General features: G+C 40.0%; 1 long non-coding RNA gene across 1 annotated transcript; it reads right to left on the bottom strand.

The window, feature by feature from the left end:
- Positions 1–1,882: 1,882 nt before the first annotated feature.
- LOC309643596 lies at positions 1,883–6,190 on the bottom strand. Its single transcript, XR_014253886.1, has 2 exons — positions 5,996–6,190; positions 1,883–2,192 (listed from the first exon to the last, which is right to left on the bottom strand). It is a non-coding gene; the product is annotated as an uncharacterized lncRNA (long non-coding RNA).
- Between the last annotated feature and the right edge of the window lie 3,935 nt (positions 6,191–10,125).

Below are 10,125 nucleotides of genomic sequence, written 5' to 3'. Positions count from 1 at the left end.
TATTCATAATATATTTTTAAATTCTTATAAGTTACCATTATAACCCAGTTAAACAATGAGCACAGGATTTGAACAGCCATTTCTCCAAAGAAGATATACAAATGGCCAATAAGCACAGGAAAAGATGCTCAACATTATTAGTCATTAGGGAATGTAAATCAAAATATAATAAGATACCACCTCACATCCTCTGGGATAAATAAAATAAAAAAGACAGATAATAACAAATGTTAATGAGGATGTGGAGAAATTGGAACACTCATTCATTGCTGGCAGAAATATAAAACGGTGCAGCCAGTTTGCAAAATAGTTTGGCAGTTCTTCAAAATGTTCCACATACGGTTACCATATGACTCAGCAGCTCTACTCCCAGGTACATACTGAACAAAATTAACAACACAAAAACCTGTACACCAATATTCATAACAATGTTATTCATGATAGCTAAGAAGTGGAAACAACCCAAATATCCATGAACTGATGAATGGACAAACAAAATATGGTATATCCACACAGTGGAATACTATTGGGCCACTAAAAGAAATGTACTATCAACACATATTACAGCATGGATGAACTTTGAAATCATTATGCTAAGTACAAGAAGTTGGCCACAAAAGGCTGTGTATTGCATGGAATTTATATGGGATGTCTACAAAAACAAATCCACAGAAACAGAAAGTAGTTTAGTGGTTGCCAGGGGCTGGGGAAAAGAGGGATGGAGCGTGACGGTTTATGCACATGAGGTTTCTTTCTGGGGTGATGAAAATGATCTGAAACTAGACAGCGGTGATGGACGCCCACCTCTATGCATATACTAAAACCCACTGAGTTGTACACTTTTAAAAGGAAGAATTTTATGGTGCATGAATTATACCTCACTAAAGCTTTCTTAAAAATAAGACGGTATGAGAGTACCTGTTTCTAAATGCAGAGGCTTAAAAAACTCCTATAGAAATATGCTGAATTAGTTGAAACTGGCTGAGGTTGGGAGAGTTGGAACCACACCCAGTGGCCTACCTGGCAATCGCCCAAGAACCAAAGATAAAGTCTTCAAACCTGCAACACACCAGAGCATCTATCCATCTGGCTCCACAATGGTTTCAGCCATTTCCCTAGAGATGATCAAGTGTTCATAATAGGATAAGGTTGAGGACTGAGTTAGACTCATTGTACCCAAGGACAGGAAATAACAGCTCCTGCCCATTCTTGGGTCAGGGGTTTGGGAAGCACCTCAGCTCCCAGTGTGTAACCCAGCTTCCTGCCAAGGAAGAAGCCAGAGATCCTGCCACCCCTGATTAGAAGCTCAGGGCTAATTAGACGTGGGTGGCAGCTTGGTGCTTGTGGGAAAATCACGGTGAGCATGCAGGGGGCTGCTACCCCAATGTTGCAATGGCCTCAGGTGCTCGTGGAACTGGGCTCACTGGCCGGGGTGGCCCAGGGGCTCCTCTCTTGGTTATCTCAGTGGCTGTAACACGACTGCCCTGCCAGTCACTCATCATTATTAACGGCCAATTTGCCTGCGACACTGGGAGTCTTCAAAACAGAGAAAGTGTAGTACCATCTTTTTTTCTTTCTTTCTTTCTTTCTTTTTGGCCGTGCTTCGCAGCACGCGGGAGCTTATTTCCCCGACCAGGGATAGAACCTAAGCCCCCTGCATAGGGAGCGCGGAGTCTTAACCACTGGACCACCATCTTTAAAGAAGCTGAGATGTGGGTCACAGATTGCTCCAATCTGTGATTCTAAACGCGAACCTGCCTCAGAGTCACCGGCGGGCACAGAATGCTGGGGCCCGCCTCCGGGGTTTCTGCATCAGTGGATGTGGGACACACACCCCACCACTTTGCCAGCCACTCACACACTTTTTTCTTTCCCTTCCTCCTTCTTTTTCTTTTCTTTTTTTAAAATTTATTTTATTTATTTATTTTTGGCTGTGTTGGGTCTTCGTTTCTGTGCGAGGGCTTTCTCTAGTTGCGGCAAGCAGGGGCCACTCTTCATCGCGGTGCGCGGGCCTCTCACTATCGTGGCCTCTCTTGTTGCGGAGCACAGGCTCCAGACGCGCAGGCTCAGCAATTGTGGCTCACGGGCCCAGCTGCTCCACGGCATGTGGGATCTTCCCAGACCAGGGCTCGAACCCGTGTCCCCCGCATTGGCAGGCAGACTCTCAACCACTGCGCCACCAGGGAAGCCCCCTCCTTCTTTTTCTTCTTTAAATTTCCTTCCATTTCTTTTTGGCTTTATAACTGGTTTTTGTCTCCGTTTCCCCATCGTGCACGTTGCCTTCACGACATTTTAAATCTAATCCTTTCATTTAAATGTCACTTCTGGAAGATGTCTTTTTATGCGGCCCGTTTTGCACACAAGAGAGGAGAATGTTAATCGTATCTTCTCAAGAATGATCGTCTTGTTTGTCCTGAAGCCAAGGATACGTAGTGCATCTCGGGGTGCTTGTGATCAAAGGATGCTCTTTTCCCGGACATCGTTTATTTACCTGATATAAAAACTTTGGAATCAGAGTAAAGTAAAAGCAGTTTCTTGGAAATGATGCCACGATTATTCCGCACACTCAGCTAAACTTAAGTGATAACAGGGGTGTTGGTTTTCCTGCTTTTTCCTGTTCAGACTGCTAGGACAAAAAGGACCTCTGGGAGATTGGGGGGAGAATGGATACATGCGTATGTACAGCTGAGTCGCTTTGCCTTGCACCTGAAACGGTCACAACATTGTTAGTCGGCTATACTCCAATATAAAACAAAAAGTTTTTTTAAAAAAAAGATGTATATTACGATAGGAAACATGAGGGCTAAGGGCCCTATCGCAGTAACCCTTTGGCCTGAATGAAATAGAGCTTGCTAATAATACCTGTACTATGGGAATCCTGAGAAAAATCTTTTCATAAATTCAATCATCTCCCCCGCTATATCTTTTTTTAAACAAACTTTTCATACACTAAATTAGTAAACATACATGTATGTTAAGAGCCACTTAAAAAACATTCAAAAGTAATTTGACTTTTCCCACCCAACTTAGAAATTTTTATCTTAAGAACTTGTAAAACTTCAGCTTTTTATGAAATCAACACTTTAGCTATTCTACATGTGTATCTCTAGTACACTGTAGAGATGTTTAGGGGAAAAATAATTATCTGACAATATTAATTGTTGAAATCTATGAACACTTGTGCTTTGTTATAATACAGGTAATGGAGTCAAGTAGCATAAGTAGCATTTAAAGAGATTAAATATTGCTGTTTCTCTAAAAAAAAAAAAAACATAGAGCCTCTGGGGACAGAGTCCTAGACTTCCTTGTAAAGTTGTGGCATGGTTTTTCTCTTTCTTTCTCTTTAAGTGCTTCAAGTGAGCGTGCCATCAATGGGGCCTACTTCAGAGAAAGATTTAGTGCTGGGAGCTGTTGCATATAGCTGCCCGGTCAGTGCAAGTGAGAGCTAAGAGTCTGGGCTGTACGATTGACTGGGTACCTTCAGAGATGGTTAGAGTTTCTCAGTGTTTTCTAACAACTCACCACGTGATAAAAGTGGGGCTTTGCTCGTGAAGAGCCACTTCCTCCCAGGAACTGCAGTTGAGGTTGGGGTTTGGACCTGTGCCAGTTTTGTGAGAGCACAGGAATGATGTCAGAGCACAGGAGCCCTGGGGGGGGGCCCTCCCCTGGGACTATCAACTTCTGCAAGGGCCGGCACATGTCGGCTCAGGGTGGCAATTGCTGACTGTGTCTGAGGACACCTCGTCCTGCTCTGGACTCCACGACTTGTGGCTACTGCATCAGCGGAGTAAGCCTCATACACTGACTCATCTCCACACTTTTGAGAACACTTTCTTTGAGTGGGTGTTTGGAAAGAAAATGCAAATAGATGTAAGTTTCCTACCCGTCAGCTGCTGACTTGGACTGACAGTACCTAGAATAGAGTCTTTTCTTTTGGGGAGTCACCTTCTCCTCAAATGCATGCTTTGTTCCCCAAAGTGCTGGGTGTATGCATACCTGGACGGAGTGACATCACCTTGTGTATAATCCTACTAGTTCCTTTTTTATAAAATAGCTGCAAGGTCTGAGTGGTCAAGGGTAACCCCTGAGTGAATCTTGACACCAGTAGGTAGGGACTCTTCCATCCCAGGCTGCTCTGGTTCAGTGTCTGAGGCAGGTATCAGAACAGTTCAAAAGATCTGAGCGCCGCTGGTGATTCATTTAAGGCCTTTCCTCAAGCACCTAAAGCTATAGTTACCAGTTATCTAAAAAATCTGCAATATAGGCTAGTGCTTTGTAGAAATGGAAATATGAATATGTACTTTAGCCAAATATGAATATATTAAATTAATATAATGTTAATTACATATAATTATATATATATTATATATGTTATATATAATATATATATAATTATATAAATTATATATATATGTATATATATATAAATATTTTGTTTTGACCTTACTACTTAGCTCTGTGGACTTGGCCAAAGCCTCCTTGAGACTCTAAATCTCAGTTTCCTTGTTGGCAAAACTAAGATTCAGTAGCTGTAACGTGAGGCTCAAATGAGAAAGGCCATGTAAAAACCTGAGCTGAAAAGCCCATTTAAATGAAGCCCAATTAAATTAAACACAGTCTATCGATGTTACAGAAAAGTGGCAGTTACAGAAAAGTGAACTTATTACAGACAACTCAATGAGTTTTTACAAAATCAGGTTTTGGGAATATGCTGAGATTTATTTGTCCAGTGTACTGCTGATGGGCACAGGTAACTTCTAGTTTTGGGTTACTATGCATAGAGCTGCTATGCATATCTTGTCTTGTAATGAACATTTCTACACTCTTCCATTGGTCATAAGCCCAGGAGTGAAATTCCTGGGTCGGAGGATATGCATATGTTTCTGGGTGGCAGCTAGTAGTAGATACTGCCTCACTGTTTCTCAAAGTGATTTTACTCCTTTGTACTCCCAGCAGGAATGTTGGAGAGCTCCATTGCTTGAGATCTTTACAATATTTGGTATTTTCTCTCTTTTCCACTATTCTGGTATTTTGTCTCTTTTTCACTATTCCGGTAGGTGTGTCCTTGTATCTCATTCTGGCTTAAATTGCATTTCCCTGATGGCTAATGAAGTCGAACATTTAAAAAACATATTTATGGCCATCTAAATATTCTCTTTGGTTGAGTATCTGTTCGATCTTTTGTTTGTATTTCTATTGTCATTTGTATCTTTCTTATTGACTTGCAGGAGTTTTTGATATGTTCCAGATAAGAATGCTTTGTCAGATATGTCAATTGCAAATCCGTTCTTTAGCTCTGTAGATTGGCTTTTCACTCTCCTAATGGAATGGATGAACTGATCTTGATTTATGAATATTGTTTATCAATATTGTTTCTTCTTTGGTTCAAGTATTTTCTGTCTTGTTTAATGAATCTTTGTCTACTCCCAAGTCATGAAGATTTTCTTCTATGTTTTCCTTAAAAGGCTTTCTTGTTTTACCTTTCACATTTAGATCAGCAGCCCGTCTATAAATGATTTTTGCTATGGTGTTAGGTGGTGGTTTGAGGTTTGATTTTAATTTTTCCATTTGATTTGTTGAAATGATTCATTTGTAGAAAAGAACACCCTTTTCCCACTTGACTTCAGTGTCATGTTTGGCATAATTTAGTAACTGTGTGTAAAGGAGTCTCTTTCTAGACTATTCATTCTGTTGCATTGGTCAGCTTATCTATCCTTGCACTGATACGATACTGTCCTAACTACTCTAGCATTAAAATAAGATGATACCTGGTAGGGTAAGTCCTCCAGATTTATTCTTCTTTAAGATTGTCATGGCGACCCTTTATACTTCATATTTTCATATGAATTTTAGAATAACCTATCAATTCTTACAAAAACCCTAGAGACAGTTTGACTGGGATTGCATTGACTTTATAAATACATTTGGGAAGAACTGACATATTTACAATACTGGCATACCTCATTTTATTGTACTTTGCTTTATCATGCTTCACAGATTCTGTGTTTTTTTTTTTTTTTTTTTTTTTACAAATTGATGGTTTGTGGCAAGTCCTCAACGAGCTAGGCTATTGGCACCATTTTTCTAACAGCGTTTGCTCACTTTGCATCTCTGGGTCACATTTTGGTAATTATGACATTTCGAAATTTTTCCTTATTATTATATTTGTCCTGGTGATTTGTGATCAGCGATCTTTGATGTTACTATTGTAATTGTTTTTGGGTGCCAGTAACCGTGACCAATTAAGCCAGTGAGCTTAATTGATAAATGTTGTGTGTGTTCTGATTGCTCCACCAACTGGCTATTCCCCCATCTCTCTCCCTCTACTTAAGCCTCCCTGTTCCCTGAGACACAGCAATATTGAAATTAGGCCAATTAATAACCCTGTGTTGGCCTCTAAGTGTTCAAGTGAAAGGAAGACTTGCACATTTCTCACTTTAAATCATAAGCTAAAAATGATTAAGCTTAACAAGGAAGGCATGTCTGAAATCTAGGCTTCTTGCACCAAACAGTCAAGCTGTGAATGCAAAGGAAAAGTTCTTGAAGGAAATTTAAAGTGCTACTTCAGTGAACACACAAATGATAAGAAAGTGACACAACCTTATTGCTGATATGGAGAAAGTTTTAGTGGTCTGGATAGAAGCCAGCTACAATGTTGCCTTATGCCAAAGCCTAATCCAGAGCAAAGTCCTACCTCTCTTTGATTCTATGAAGGCTGAGAGAGATGAGAAAGCTGCAGAAGAAAAGTCTGAAGCTAGCAGGTATGAATTCATGAGATTTAAGGAAAGAAGCTGTAGTCACAACATCAAAGTGCAAAGTGAAGCAGCAAGTGCTGATGTAGAAGCTGCGGCAAGTTATCGAGAAGATCTAGCTAAGATAATTAATGAAGGTGGCTGCATTAAACAACAGATTTTCAGTGTAGATGAAACAGCTTTATTTTGGAAGAAGATGCCATCTAGAACTTTCTTAGCTAGAGAGAAAGCTGACTTCAAAGCTTCAGAGGACAGGCTGTCTCTCTTGTTAGGGGCTAATATAGCTGGTAAATTTAAATTGAAGCCAGTGGTCATTTGCCATTCTGAAAATCCTAGGACCCTTAAGAATTATGTTAAATTTACTCTGCCTGTGCTCTGTATGTGAAACAACTAAACCTGGATGAGAGCGCATCTGTTTACAACAAGGCTTACTGAATATTTGAGGCCTACGGCTCAGGAAAAAAGATTTCTTTCAAAATATTACTGCTCATTGATAATGTACCTGGTCACCTAAGAGCTCTGATGGAGATGGACAAAGAGATTAATGTTATTTTCATGCCTGTTAACGCAAAATCCATTCTCTAGCCCATGGATCAAGGAGTAATTTTGACTTTAAATCTTACTATTGAAGAAACACATTTCATAAGGCTATAGCTGCCACAGATAGTGATTTCCCTGACGGATGTGGGCAAAGTCAAATGAAAACTTTCTGGAAAGGATTCACCATTCTAGATGCCACTCAAAACATTCATGATTCATGGGAAGAGGTCAAAATATCAACATTCACAGGAGTTTGGAAGAAGTTGATTCCAACCCTCATGGATGACTTTGAGGGGTTCAAGACTTCATGTCGGAAGTAACTGCAGATGTGGTGGGAATAGCAAGAGAGCTAGAATTAGTAGTAGAGCCTGAAGATGTGACTGAATTGCTGCCACCTCATGATAAAACTTGAATTGGATGAGGAGTTGCTTTTTACGGGTGAGCAAAGGAGGTGGCTTCTTGAGATGGAATTTACTCCTGGTGAAGATGTGGTGAAGATTGCTGACATGACAAAAAGGGATGAGAATAAACTTAGTTAATAAGTAGGCAGGGTTTGAGAGGATTCACTTTAATTTTAAAAGAAGTTCTACAGTGGGTAAAATGCTATCACACAGCATTGCAGGCTATGGAGAAGTCATTTGTGAAAGGAAGTCAAGCTTCAGTGTCGTCTTATTTTAAGAGATTGCCGTGGCCACCTCAACCTTCAGCAACACCCCCCGTGAGCAGTCAGCAGCTACCAACCTCCAGGCCAGACCCTCCACCAGCAAAAAGATTACTGCTCATTGAAGGCTCAGATGACGGTTAGCACTTTTTAGCAATAAAGTTAAGGTATGTATATTGATTTTTAGACATAGTGCTATTGCATAATCACACTTAATAGACTAAAGTATAGTGTAAACATAACTTTAATATGCACTGGGAAACAAAAAAATTCGTGTGACTTGCTTTATTGTAATATTTGTTTTACTGCCATGGTCTGGAACCAAACCAGCGATACCTCTGAGGTCTGCCTATCCTGAGTCTATCAAGTTTTGAAGATGAAGAATACATTCTTTAATTTCTCTTGGCAATTTTTGTGATTTTCTTCGCTGTAGAGAACTTACATATTTATTAGATTTGTTTTTAGGTGATTCCTATTTTTAGTGAGATTATGCATGATGTCATTAAAAAATTTCATTTACTACTTATCTGTTGATTGATAATATGTAGATTTTTGAGTATGTCTCACAGGTTTCATATGCTCTTTTTTAAAAATCTTGCATTAGTTTAGATATTTCCTGTTAAAATTGTCTGCCATTTCACTAACCCTTTGCTCCGCTGTGTTTAATCAGTTGTTAACTCATCAATTCGATTTTTTATTTCAACTATTATCGTTTTTAGTTTTACACTGTCTTTTGGATTGCCGCTTATAGATTCCCCTTCTTTGTTGATATGCTTTATCCTTTTACCTACTTAGCCCATATTTTTCTCCATCTTTTGATATTAATCATAGTTATTTTATAGTCCTCATCTGCTAACCATAATTTCTTGACCATCCGTGAGTTGATTCTACTGTCTGGTTTCTTTTCTTGACTCCTGGTCCTCTTGCCTCTTTCGTAACTTTTTATTTTTGCCAGACAATTGTGCATAAGAGGCTCAGATAATGTTATTATTTATCAAGAGTGTTCCCTCTTTTTTTCTGTTAGGCAGATGAAATGTGTAAGCGCAATCCAGTCAGATTCGCAGCTTTAGAGACAGGTGGGACCCTGGTCTAACCCTGTGTCACGGTTGAGGCTTTTCTGGGCTTTTTGTAGAGAGCCTTATGAGTCTCTGTTTCCCTAGTCCTGAAAACTTGTGAGACATCCACATACGTTCCCCAGAGACTCACAGCCCTGCTTGCCAATGTTCAGTCCCCAAAGATGAAAGATCTGACAAATGTCTTGAGGGGAAAATGGGTTATGAGCATGAGACAGACCCTGTCTGTCTGGGAGGTTTTGATTCGTAATTACTTCAAGACTTCAGGAGATTTCTCTCTGCATTTGAAAAGCTTTCAACCTTCTTTCCCAGCTACCCACCCTACCCAGGCCTCAGCAGATGTTTTATTTTGCAAACTGTCATGTGTTTGAGAGCCCTCGAATTTCTAATCTGGCAGAGTTGTCCCAAGTAACGATGAAAAACTTTGCTGGTTTCTCTTTCCCCAGCAGCATTCTCTATCTGAGCCAAGCTCAGTTCTCAGCTTGCGGTCAGAATTGGTAGATGTCAGAGAAACAATGGCTGGCAGTTATAAGTTCATATTGTAAGTGTTCTCTCTTCTCCGAAGATTTTTTTCCCTACTCCTTATTGCTTTCACAGCTCTCTGATCCTTTGAAAAATACAGCTCCTTAAATTTATTCATATTTATCCAGTGATTACAGCAAGATCTAGTGTACCTTTTATCTAGTATATCTTCCCCAGAAGTAGAAGGTCTTGAAAATCTTGATATTCATTTCCCAACTGGTTATATAAACCCATGTTTCTCAGGGTTCCTTAAACCAAGTGTTTTTGTTTTTTGGTCTTCCTTATTCATTTCTTCATTAATGAGATAAATAACAATTTGGCCTGTGCTAAAAATAACACTGAACATTCTACTTTGCACACCACATACGAAGTCAGATAACAGAGCATGAGGAAACATGTTTGCATGTTTCTAGTTCCTCTGGAAGTGGAGCTCTTGTTCATTAGATGTGGGGCTTATCTGCATATCAGGGTGGCTGAGAGGGAAGAATGGGAAGCTAAAGTCCAAGTGAAGGCCTGCGAGAGTAGGGTGGAGAGAGCCGGGGTCCAAGGCAAGATGGTTTTCCATTCAATCATCCCC

Source organism: Balaenoptera physalus (assembly GCF_965194825.1).
Source record: "Balaenoptera physalus genome assembly, chromosome: 15".
Taxonomy (NCBI): Eukaryota; Metazoa; Chordata; class Mammalia; order Artiodactyla; family Balaenopteridae; genus Balaenoptera; species Balaenoptera physalus.
Note: the sequence above shows the minus strand (reverse complement) of the source record. Positions and strands in the feature narration are given on the sequence as shown.